A 13,572-nucleotide genomic window follows, 5' to 3' on the forward strand; every position below is an offset into this window, starting at 1 on the left:
CCTTGTTGGTTTGGGTATCAGCCATCATACCACTGCCAGTTAATACCAGAGCCCAAATGGGAGACTGGGTCCAGCGGTGATTGGGGCCCTCTTGCTGGCAGTCTTAATGCCTGTTGCCATAGGCATTCATTTCTGAATTCTATGTAAGATCAGACAACCCATGAGAATGTGGCATATGGTCACTTAGCAAGTCCTTCTGAGCCTGTTTGCCAGTAACTTGAACATACTCTAGCTTTGGTTGCAAATACTGCACAAACTATGAAGACTCCTCCATAGACAGGCAACTTCTACAGAAGAGGGCCTCCCAAAGAGGGGTAAGGGTTTACTCTTCTGAGATGACCTAAGACAGGAGGGTCTTCTGTTTTATAAAAAAATATAGGGGGGAGATGTTGGGACTAATGAGTCATGGCCTTCAGCTGCTCTTCCCTTCTAGAACCAAAAAGGTTCTAGGTTATTATATTTCTTAATATTAATATACCTTGGGGACAAGAAATGAAAGGGTGAAGGAATTAGTGAGAAACCCGATGAAAATATTCAACATGGTGAAGCCATCACATGTCAGTAATTGGAAGTTACTAGAAGCTGTGCCTAGTTTAGAGGATCAGAGGATGGGATTTTCACCTGTTGGCCATTGACTGCAGTGTATTTAAGCCTACATGGTGCTAATAAAGAGGGGCTTTTGGTACCAGTGTTTGAAAGTCCGTGTCTCTGTCTTTGTGTATTCTCAACCTCCAGCCCCTTGCCTGAAGCTCGCAAACTGGGGTCTAGTGCATAGAGCGCAGACCAGGGCCGCGGTGCACGGCACATGGGGAGGCCAACAGGAACCGTGGATAAAAGAGGTTTTTGTGGTATCAGGAGGAAAAAATGGGGCCTAACAGTACAAGCTTTCCTTCCAGAGGCCCTGTTTGAGTCTCAGCTCCAGCTCAGGGATCCGATGCTCTGGTCTCCATGAGCACTTGCACACAGTCAGTATTAAACAATGAAAAGGAGAAGATGAGTGCCAAGTGCGTTGATTTTGCTCCTATGAAGACATCAGAATGGAATGGCGCTTAAGAGACCTGGACTGAAAGTCTAGTGCCTGTGAGTGTCTTGTGTGTGGGGGTATGCAGTGGGGGTGAGCATGCCCTACCCCTGGTTAGGGAAGCTGGCAGAAATTGTGTGGTTACTAGTTGGAAAGTCTTATTGAAGCTACTATATTAGTTTGTTGGTTGTTAGGGTCAATAGACTCTTAGGTCCTCTCCAGAAAATTATGAGCTTTTCAAGAAACTTTCCACAACCTATAACCATCTGAGTCCTGGGCAGGTGTCAGAATCACTTGGAGGGCCACACCTACCATTTGTTCTGTCCCACCCAGAGGCTCCAGGTGCTGGGGAATCTTTAAACTCTGGTAAGTACCCTGCTCAAAACTGGACGAAACTGCCACTCTAGTAGGAGACGTTGGAGAGATGTATGTTTTCACATGTCTGTGCATGAACACACCTATGGTGTGTAATAAACGTTACATTGGTAAATTGTCACATACTGGTTAAGCTTAGGTGGACTCTGGGAGTAAGGGGGCTCTCCCTTGACTCTAATAAAACTCCCGGTCCTGGCCGAGCTGGCTTCTAACTTGTAACAAGGAGGATGGAAAACAGCAAGCATTTAAGAGTATTATGTTGGGCCGGGCGGTGGTGGCGCACGCCTTTAATCCCAGCACTCGGGAGGCAGAGGCAGGCGGATCTCTGAGTTCGAGGCCAGCCTGGTCTACAAGAGCTAGTTCCAGGACAGGCTTTAAAAAAGCTACAGAGAAACCCTATCTCGAAAAACCAAAAAAAAAAAAAAAGAGAGAAAAAAAGAGTATTATGTTGGGCTGGAGGGATGGCTCAGCTGTTACTGCTTACTGCTCTTCCAGAGAGGATCCAAGTTCTTTTCCCAGAAATCATGTCCAGTAGCTCACAACTGCCTGTAACTTTGGCTCTAGGGGATCCAACATCTATGGCTTCCTCTGGTACTGCAGTCACATTTACATATGTACCACCCTATACACACAGTTAACTTTTTTTGTTTGTTTTTCGAGATAGGGTTTCTCTGTAGCTTTGGAGCCTGTCCTGGAACTAGTTCTTGTAGACCAGGCTGGCCTTGAACTCAGAGATGCACCTGCCTCTGCCTCCCAATTGCTGGGATTAAAGGCGTGCACCACCACCACCTGGCTACAGACAGTTAACTCTTAAAACGAACAATACCTGTTGTTCAGGTGGAAGCTGACGTTTGCTCTCACTTGGGTTCCTTCAGTAAGGATGGATGTTGCTAGTGCTGGTTTTGAACATGTTCTGATATCTGTGGCTTCTCTCAGCTGTTGGCTACTTTGTAATATAAATGTGTGTATTGTTTTTGCCTCTGTATGTCTTCATATGCATTGCCCATAGGGGCCAAAAGGAGCTCCTGGAACTGGATTTATGGATAGTTTTGAACAGTATTGTCAATGCTGAAGATGAACCCAGTACACGTAACCTCAGATCTCTCCAGCCCCAGTCTTTTTTTTTTTTTTTTTTTTTTTTTTTTTTTTTTTTGAGGGGGTGGCCTGTATGTGTTTCTGTGTGACGAACTGATCCTCTGGAACTGGAGCTACAGATAGTTATAAGTTGCCACGCAGGTGCTGGGAACTGAATCTGGTTCCTTAGGAAGAACAGCTGATGTTCTTAACCCCTGAACCATCTTTCCACCCCTCCTGTTTTTAGTTTTTGTGAGACAGGGTCTCTCTACATACCTCTGGCTGTTCTGGAATTAACTATGGAGACCATGCTGTCCTTAAACTCAGAGATGCTGCCTCTGCCTCCTGAGTGCCTGGGTGCCTGGATTAAGGTGTGCACCACCATGCCTGGCAGTACTTGCTCTGTGTATACTTAATAAACTTACTCAGAATCCAAAACATGGGTATTGTTCATCATTCTCTGAATTGTACAAATAGTTTGAAGTACTATTCCTATTCCTAAAAGCTTTAACACAAATTCTGACTTGCCAGTTAGCTAATTACTGGGTGATCTGAGGCAAACCCTTTCATGTATCTAAGCCTCAGCTCCTGGCTTGTTAAACAGGCATCTGGACAAACAGGTGAGGGGGCTTGGCTCTTGTCTTAACCCAGTAGGCCTAGCCTTTATCTTCCACTAGAGGGCACTGGTAGCCTAAAAATTTGAGGATGTTCCTTCTTTCCTCAATACAATTGCAGATAACCCTTTAAGTCCAAGTCTTTAAAGACCCATAGTCATGGTGTTTTGAGGGATCGTTGGTAAAATTCTTTTAAAGTCCACCAGTAAAGCCTTGGCTGAACTATCTAAGTGCACATCAACCACCCAAAGAAAGTTAATCCCCATTCCATTTAAATCTGTTTCCCCATGAGTGAGTGGCAGTGTGTGTATGTGTGTGTGAGATCAGAGAGAACCCCCCCAGGAGAGACCCTATCCCTTCAATATTGGAGTATCTTTGGACCCTCATGACAGCAGCACATTTTTTCTTTTTTTAAAAATGTGTACAGTATTCTGTCTGCCTGTATGCCTGCAGGCCAGAAGAGGGCTCTAGATCTCATTACAGATGGTTGTGAGCCACCATGTGGTTGCTGGAAATTGAACTCAGGACCTTTGGAAGAGCAGGCAGTGCCCTTAACCGCTGAGCTATCTCTCCAGCCCCAGCACATTTTTTCTTAACAGCTTAAAAGGTCGACTAGTGGTGACCTTCCTCTGCTGAGGACCACTGATTTAGGTGTGGGCATAAAGGAGAATGTTGAATCGCTTTTCTGGCTGGAGGGCGTTTATATTAATAAAGGCCACAGGAGCAGGACAAGAGGAAGACGACTCCTGGGGTGGATTATGGCTTCAGAAGGGATTGAACTCTAGGACTATCTCGGCCATGGTCATTGGTAAAACCTGGAACATGGATAGGACTGGCCTCACAGATGCCTACTTGTGGAGTTCAGTGGAAACTCAGACATGGAAATCAGGTAGATGGGACAGCAGGGACTAGAGTAAGCTAGAGAGCCATACCCATTATTAAGAGTGCCCATTAACCGACTTCAGTCAGGTATTTTCAGGTGGTAATGGAGGGCCATTGTTACCTGTCTTATGATTCGAGAGAATCTGCAATGACATTTTCTAGAAAACATTTTATATAAATAGTAGTAGTAGTAATAACGTAATATAAGGTTTTAAAATAGTAGGCAGACCAAGACAAAAATGATTGTCAGTGAACCTGAATAACTGTGACCTGTTGTGGGTCAAGCCCATCTGAAGTGTTGTACCACTGTTCTAGCAGGTAGAAGGAAAGTTTTTCGTGTCTTGCACACCTCACAGTCCAGTAGGGCAGGTTACAATGCATACCAGAAGGAATTGACCACAGTCTAAGCTGGTCGCTGGACAGAGGTGTGAAGAGCATGTTCCTGGGACAGTGACTGCATTGAGGCGGGGATTCCTGTCCTGTGTCCACCCCTTTCAGACCTGAGTCTCTGGATTTCTGGTGCAGTCATCCTGAAAGGCAGAATCAGGAACACAGAAGCTTTAGAGCAGGGATTCTCAACCTTCCTAATGCTGCGGCACAGATCCTTGTGTTGGTGACTCCCACCATGAAATTATTATCGTTGCTCCTTCATAACTGTAATTTTGCTACTGTTCTAACTATACTGTAATCATACTATAATCATACTGTAAATATCTGATATGCGCACAGGTCGAGACTGCTCGAGAGTTTGTTTACGGTCGTAGTGCAAACAGCTCAAGCCCTTGCAACTGGTCCTTTGCCAAATTCTGTCATTCTACCTGGTGTGTAGGAACCAGAAAAAAGTCTGTGTGCCCCAGGGGCTTTTGCCTTTATTCATAACATTGGCAGCGTTTATTCTCTCAGCCAGTGAGTCCAGCACCAAACCGCCAGAGCTAAATAACTGCTTTTCCAACCCATCTATTCAGTCTACAGTTCCCTTTGCTGAAACCCTCTGGGAGCTGTCGGTCCTCCTGCTAACAGGGAAAAGGCCAGCTACACCTACACTGGTGCCCAGGTGCTCTGCACTGGGCTCAACCCACCTGAAATTCTGGTCTTTCCTAAAAGGGCTGCTGGGGGCTGACTTTCTGGTCCCAGCAACATTGTGCCTTTATCGTCAACCAAACTCCTGTCGATTTTTTTTATTTATTTTTTTTATTTTTTTATTTTTTTTTTTTTTTTTTTGTGGTGAGACAGGGTTTCTCTGTGGCTTTGATCCTGTCCTGGAACTAGCTCTGTAGACCAGGCTGGCCTTGAACTCACGGAGATCCTCCTGTCTCTGCCTCCTGAGTGCTGGGATTAAAAGCATGTGCCACCATTGCCTGGCCTCAATGAACTGTAAATGTGGGCTGCAAATCCTCATCTCTAACATAGCAAGAAATTGCGGCTCAGGTTTATCAGGTCCCAGACAGTCTTTTCTTGAGACCTGTAACTACTCTCCTACATCTGCTTGTCCCAGGAAGGGGCCAGGCAGGAGATGATCCTGATTGTCTTGTCTGCTTGCTAGCAGGCTAGGTTTGATGGTACTGCAGAAATTTATTACATGGAGCTGGAGAGATGGCTCAGTGGTTAAGAGCAATGGCTGTTCTTCCTGAAGGTTAGGGTTCAATTCCTAGCATCCACATGGTGGCTCACAGCTGTATGTTCAGATGTCTTCTTTTGGCCTTTGTGGGTACTGCACACAGTGGGAACAGACAAAGGGAGCAAAATACCCATCTACATTTAAAAAATTCTGTAAAGGACTTTTTAGTAAGACATGGTAGCTCATGTCTTTAATCCCAGCATTTGAGAGGCAGAGATAGGAGGATCTCTGTAAGTTCAAGGCCAGCATGGTCTACAAAGTGAGCCCTAGGACTGCCAGGGCTACATAGAGAGGCCCTGTCTCAAAACAAATCTAAACCCCAAAACAAACCCAGAAAGGACCATGTGGGTAAAGGCTGTTGACCATTGGGGCTAACCCAACAAGATTTCTTAAAATTGGTAAATGTCAGGGATGTACTGATGTTCTACAGACTGAAGCCTGTGCTCCAAATGCTGGTAGGTTCTGTGTCAGGTGATTCTGTTCATCAGGGTAGAGCCCCATGACGTCGTTGTCTCTTATGGGGCCCTAGACTATCATGTTGAGGATTATACTGAACATGGATCCGGGGGTGCATGAGAACTGAGACCATACACAAGCCATGGTGCACAGCACCAGGAAGGGGTTTCTGCTGAGGTCCTTCATCCCTACTCGGGCATCCCAGGAGTCAATCGGCAGGTCATCAGTTTTTGCCTCCTGTCTGTCTCTCTTTTTGAAACAGGGTCTCACTCTGCAGTCCTGGCCAGTGCAGAACTCACTATGTAGATGGGCTGACCTTAAGCTCACAGAGATCTGCCTGCCTCTGCCTCCCAAGTGCTGGGATCAAACGCTTGCACACTTCCCTCAGTCTGGTCTGCCTTTCTTGACTGTGGCCATCACCATGTCACCCAGAGCAGCAGCAGAGGGAAATCTGCTCAGCTGTCCCTTGATCCCATTCACAGAGATGATATATGAAATTTGTCTCCTGTGTTGTCAGGAGCTTTTTGATGAGTTGTTCATAGCTTTTACTGGAAGACTGGGAAATCCTGAATTTCATACCTGAGGATACACCATGTCCTCACTTTGAACACCTGGAAAGAGTAAAAAAAAAAAAAAAAAAAGATGGCTCAATTTTTCTTTTTAGATTTATTGACTTTTGTTTTTTTGGGTATGTTTTGCCTTGTTATGTCTGTATATCATGTGCATGCCTGGTTCCGCAGAGCTCAGAAAGGGCAGCAGATCCGCTGGAACTGGAGTTTGAGATGGATGCGAGCACTGTGGGTGCGGGGAACCTAATCTGGATCTCTGCAAGAGCAAGTGCTCTTAACCACTGAGCAGTCTCTGCAGCCCCTGTTGTTTAGTGTGGAACTTTAGGATCAAATTCAGGTCCCCATGCTGTATGGCAAGCACTTTACTGTGAGTTATTTCCTCAGCGATCATGAAGTATATTCATATTTTAAAGCCTCATGAAGGATACAGGCTCCAGTATGGTAAAATTTTCTGGAGATCATTCATCTTATATGATGCTATTACATTCTTATTTTAAAAAGGTTTTTATTTTATGTGTATGTGTGGGAGCCTAAGTGTGTGTGTGTGTGTGTGTGTGTGTGTACCACATGAGTACTAGTGCCTTTGGAGGCCAGAAGAGGGCATTGGATCTCCTGGATTTGGAGTTACAAGTGGTTGTAGGCTGCATGATGTTGGTGCTGGGACTCAAAGCCTGACTCTGCAAGAGCAGCGAGTATTCTTAACTGCCAAGATAGCCTCTAGCCTCCACAGTATTATTTTTCTCATTTTCTTTCTTTCCTCCTCTTCGTTTTTTTTTTTTGTGGGGGGGGAGGGGAGATTTTCGAGACAGGATTTCCCTTTGTAGCTGTCCTGGCACTCGCTCTGTAGACCAGGCTGGCCTCAAACTCAGAGAGATCTGCCTGCCTCTGCCTCACAAGAGCTAGGATTAAAGGCGTGTGCCACCACTGCCTGGCTATTTTTCTCATTTTCACCCAGATGTGACTCCCCCCCTCCCGCCATCTCAGAAGGGAGTGGATCTGGGAGCCACTGGGCTAGAGGGCTCCCTTCCCCATATGTGTCCTGTGTGCTTATAACTACAGTGTTAGGTAGACTTAGGAGAGATCTTGAAATGGCTGGTTTTGGTTTGTTTGTTTGTTTTTTTAAGTTTTCCTTTGGGTTATCTTTGCCTTTCATTGTCTTTTGTTTGTTTTATTTGTTTTTATTTTTCGAGTCTTGGTTTCTCTGTAGCTTTGGAGCCTGTCCTGGAACTGGGTCTGTAGACCAGGCTGGCCTCGAACTCCCAGAGATTTGCCTGCCTCTGCCTTCCGAGTGCTGGGATTAAAGGCATGCGCCACCACCACTTGCCTAATTTTAGATTTTTATGAGGGATTTGGAATTACTTTAGAGAAAATTTCCCTTTAACAACATTGACTTTTGAAGGTTGTAGGGTGAAATAAAGCAGTGACTAGGAGAACAGCTGGACAGGACTTCTGGCTGCCCAGAGTGGGGCAATCTGTGTTTTCTCGTCTGTGCTTCAGGTGCCCCCTGTGTTTTTACAAGCAAAATAAACAATAAGAAAAAGTTTGAGATACGGTCTCTCTCTATTTGGACCAGGTTGGCCTTGAATTTACAGAGATCCTCCCGCCTCTGCCTCCCAGTGCTGGAATTAAAAGCATTTGCATCCTGGGAGCAGGAAGTTTTTGATAAACAATCTGCATTAGGGTGTTAGAGCCTTTCACAGTCTGAGAGCACTTTGGTCAGCATAACGGAGGAGAAGCAGAGGTACTGTGTACAGGTGTTTCAAGAGTTGGGGCCTGACTACCTCACTGGTATTTAGTTGCAGAGGGAAGTTTTCCTGACCTTCTCTCTCACCCTCAGTGTTGGGAGTACAGCCTTATACACAAGGGAGGTTCTGAGTTTACATTGGCATCTTGAACACTTCCCACTGAATCCTTTCTTTGGCTGGATACGAGGGGACGTGGTATGGAGACAGAGGAGAACCTCATGACTTCCCAACAGAAAAATGCTCTCTGGGTTTTAACAGTCCTAGGGTCTGAATCCTAAGCTCATGGTTAATCATGACTGGAGCCATGCAGTGGTTCTTCTGGTCAAGATGTCTTGGCTCCTTCTGCGTCCACGCTTTTGTTGAGGCAGGAGGATCTCGTTTGAGTCCAGTATGGGCTACATATTGAGACCTTTATTTTGGGGGAATAAAGGCTGGGTTGGTGAGCTGGCTCAGAGGGTAAAGGTGCTTGCTGTCAACTCTGTGACTGGAGTTGATCCCCAGAACCTACATAGTGGCAGGAGAGGACTGAGACAGGCACCACCACCCCCTTAAGTGATTCACTTAGAAATTATTGTCCCTAGAATCTTGGCATGCGGTTTTCCTCTGATCTCCAGGTGGAGATCATGTGGATCCTGGGGAACTCACCCACCCACTCCCAAACAAACAAGCAAACAAACAAATAAATGTAGACAAAGATACTTTCCCATTGTTTTCATCATCATTGCCTAAGTCTACCCCCAAGAGTTACAAAGATGTTGGGCAAAGATGTTGGCTTCCTGTTAATTTAATTTTTTTTTGAGACAGCATCTCACTTTGCAGCCCTGACTGGCCTAGAGCTCACTTTGTGGACCAGGCTGGCCTCAGCCTTACAGAGATGCTCCTGTAAGATGCAGAGGCCTCCCAAGTGCTGGGACTAAAGGCGCCACCACCATGCCTCACTGTTGCTCCCTGTTAAAACGGCCACGATCTAAAAAGCCTGGCACACTTGCCATGAAAATAATGTCAATGACCTTGACCTGAATCTGGTTAAGGCACAGTCCAGGGTGGCTCAAGAAGGTAAGAGGGAGCCTCTCCAGCACAGGCGTCTGCTTAGTGGAGAGATTGCCAAGATGTTGGGGAAGATCTTACAAGTCTGAGTGAAGGAGCAGCAGGGAGCATGTCCTCTCGTCTTGTTGTAAGAGCAGAGTGGTTCTTAGGACCCGAGAACTGTGAGAAGCCACATCCAGTAAGTGGCTTCCTAAAGGTTAGCTGGCCAGCCAAAGCTACAGCTTCATGCAAGGTCCGGGCTGACTGTAGCAGGACTGATGGATGCTGGGACAGGCCAGAGGGCAGGCTCAAGGCTGGGCAAGGCCAGGACAACATCTCTGTTAGGAAACCAGGAGTCCTGGGCACTTGAAAGCCAAATGAGTAGTGTCTTCATGACAGATGGAGTCCCTTGGCAGGCAACTTTCCCGCCTGCCTTCCCCACTGGACAGACTCTCAGTGGCTCCAGGCTCCTGTTGTCCGCTGATTGCTTTATGATGAACACACATCCTGTCTCTGCTCAATGTCCAAGTTCCCAAGGCAGACCCTTAAGTAATTCACTTGGAAATTATAGTCCCTAGAATCTTGGCATGCAGCGACCAGTGAGATGGACCCATGATTTCCCTGTAGAGTTTGAGTCAAGGACAAGGAGGTGAATCTCAGCACAACGAGATCCTTAAGAACTACTGTGAGTAAATCAAGAGGAAATCTGCCGAGCAAGAACTGAACTGCCCATCCTCCCACCCTGCACACTCTTGGGCTTGGCTGGGCAAGGCTGGACAAGGAGTTTCATGTGGTGGCTATTCTCTGGCGCTGTGGTGGAGTCCTAGCCTAACTTCCCATATAAAGAGTGGCCTCCCCCTCGTTTATCTGAAACCAGAGCAACAGTTGGGAGTCAGGAAGCCTTTCCTCAAATCCCCTGCACTGGACAGTACCCCTACCAAGGATAAAAAGCAAAAACTCTTAAATGAAGATTCTCATTTCTTTCCGTTTCTGATTGCCTTCCCTTCCTCTCCTCCCTCCCTCCCTCCTTCCTTCCTTTTCTTCACCTCTTTTTTGAGACAGGGTCTCACTATGTAGCCCTAGCCTGCAACTCTCTGTGTACATTCACAGAAATCCCCCTGCCTTGTCCCCTGAGTGCTGGGACTAAAGATGTACACCACCACCCCCTGCACATCTTTATATCCGGTCCCTAAACAAAGGCTGTGTATAGACGAGACTTGATGCCGGTTGAGCTACATAGACTTTATAATTTATCAAAGCGAGGGAAGCAGAATTGCATGCCATTAAGGCAGGCATTCAACAAAGCTTCACTAGAAACAGCGAGAAGATAATGGGGGTTCTGCAGGGAAAGCGTCACATGAATGCACCTCATTCCACTCACTTTTATGCTGTCAAACTTTCCCCAGCACCCACTTCATCCGCCCTTGCCTCCCTGTCTTCTGCGTCTACTTGATTTAAGGAAGCTGTGCAAGGTAAAAAACACCACGAAAGCGGGGGGCTGCCTATACAGTAAGGCCAGGGATACTGAGGCAGGCCAGAACAGCAGCCGGGGACTCTGCCTGGCGTGTGCTATCCCCACCCCGCTCTTCTAATAATGCACTTGGCAACCTAGGATGGTCAGGTGCATCCAGCTGCATGTGTGCCTGCCTGAGGTGTGGCCTTGTTGGAGGAGGTGTGTCCCTAGAGTGGGCTTGGAGGTTTCAAAAGTCCACACCAGATCCAGTCTCCTCTCTCTCTCTGCCTGCTGCTTGTGGAACAGATGTAAGGACTCGGCTACTGCTCCAGTGCCATGCCTACCTGCCTGCTGCCATGCTTCCCACCACGATAGTCATGGACTAACCCTCTGGAGCTGTAAGCAAGTTTCCAATTAAACGCTTTCTTTTTTAAGTTGTCTCTTTGGTGTCTTCACAGTAATAAATAGTCACTAAGATAGTATGCATTCAGCCAGGCGGTGGTGGCGCACACCTTTAAACACAGCACTCAGGAGGCAGAGACAGGTGGATCTCTGTGAGTTCGAGGCCAGAGTGGTCTACAAGAGCTAGTTCCAGGACAGCTAGGGCTATTCAGAGAGGGCAGGGGGAGAGGATAGTGTACATTCACAGTAATGCAAACTATGTCCATGGAGTGAATGTGAATCATCATGTGGGAACCTGGGTCCTCTGCAAGAGCAATGAGTGCTCTCAACTGCTGAGCCAACTCTCCAGTACTTTACCATCTTATATCTATTCTAATTTCGTGTACATATGATCAAAATCGATGCATCATGAGAAGGGAGATACACAGTCAGAAATGACTTACATATTTCAATCTTGTGGAGAATCACCTAAAATACATACCTTAGCAACAAGCCCCTCCTTCTACTAAGACCTCATAAAAAAGCTCTAGGCAATAACAATAACCTGGGGCCCTGAGTTCTCTCCCTCGGGTACCCGATGCTCTTTGGCAGTGTGCCTGGTCTGTGCCATTGTTTGCTTCTGAATAAGGTTTCCTTGAAACTTTGCAATTGGTGTTCATGTTTCTTTCATTTCTTTGATACTGAGAACCTGGAAACACCAGGTCTAGATACTGGCCACTGGTAACATTATGAGTTCTTGAGACACAGTACAAGGCTATGATAAGTTGAGAAATGTGAATTTCTAGAAAGAATTTAATCTTCTGCTGTCAAGGAGCGTTTAACTTAAACCACTATTTGGAGGAAGCAGTTACTGTGAGGATGGGCAGTCATACCTAGGGGCCAGGTTCTCCCCACAATGCTGCTCAGACCACAGCTCAGCATACCCTCTGGGAAGCAGGTAGAAATCCTTTCTCCTGGGCGTATTCTGGGAATAAGAGTGTTCCCGTGTGCAGGCTCCCAATCTTCTTAATTCTCTCCACTCTATCCCAGCACCCTAGAACTATTTAATCCCTGCCCCATTATGTGGTCCTTCCTATTCTCGGATGTGACTTTGGGAGGATGCTATCAATAGGGAGCAGTCCAGGGCATGGCCCAGCAATGCTTTGGATGGGAGCTTGCTGGCTGGTCCAGTAGCCGAGGTTGGGTCAATGAGCCTGGCCTGTGTCATGTGCTCTTTAGTCGGAGCTTTATGGAAAGTAGTTCACTAACCACAGCCCTGACTCGGGTTGACAGCTGTGGTATGGAGACATTAAACGACTTACCTGGTGTCACACGACTAGCAAGTAGTGGCACAGGGACTTGATTCCAGGCAGCTTACCTCCAGGGTCCACGTACTTAGCCCTCCTGTGGAAGCCCTCTCTTAAATTAGACTCCCTTTTAGTTTTGAGAGACAGAACCCATCCCAAGAATATGCCAGGCAAGGTGGCGGCAATGGCAAGGCATGGAGCCTGAAAGAAAAAGTGTCATCAGGGAGGTTCTTAGTTCCCGAGAGTGAAAAAGGGGGTATTCACAGGAGGGACCCTCAGTTGGCTCATGTGCAGAGAGAGGCAAGGGACTTTTGCTGCAGTGGTTTGACACAGGGCACCAGTATCTCTGAGGCTGGGGATGAGGGGAGACCCTGGGGAGCAGAGCCTGGCCTGACCTTGCATCCCTTTGCTCGTTTTTCATGCCTTCCTACTCTCGGCAATCTTCCTCCTCTTTCTGTGAGTCTCCAAACCGTGTTCTACCCGCCAGCTTCCCTGGAGAGTGAGCGCTGAGCCCAGACAACTTTGATTTCCTTGAGGATCCACGGCCAGTCTTAGGGACAGATTAGTGCACCAGTCCCCAAGCAGGTCCCATTCTTTCAAAGATTCAATTGGAGGGGGGTTGTGAATCAGGCACTGAGGCCAACAGGGGGCTGTGGGAGTGCTTTGGAAGGAAGCCTTCTTCCTTTGCGGGTTTGCTCTTTGATGCAGTGTGTGTGTAGGGGTGCTCTTGATCTTGGCCATTTTTACAGGTGTAAGATGGAATCTCAGAGTTGTTTTGATTTGCATTTCTGTGATGGCTAAGGATGTTGAGCATTTCTTTAAGTGTCTTTCAGCCATTTTAGATTCCTCTGTTGAGAGTTCTCTGTTTAGGTCTGTATCCCTTTTTTTTTTTTATTAGATTATTTGTTCTTTTGATGACCAATTTCTAGAGTTCTTTGTATATTTTGGAGATAGGCCCTCTGTCTGATGTGGGGTTGGTGAAGATCTTTTCCCATTCTGTAGGCTGCCATTTTGTCTTGTGGACCATGTCCTTTGCTTTACAGAAGCTTCT

Source organism: Arvicola amphibius, chromosome 12, assembly GCF_903992535.2.
Source record: "Arvicola amphibius chromosome 12, mArvAmp1.2, whole genome shotgun sequence".
Classification (NCBI taxonomy): domain Eukaryota; kingdom Metazoa; phylum Chordata; class Mammalia; order Rodentia; family Cricetidae; genus Arvicola; species Arvicola amphibius.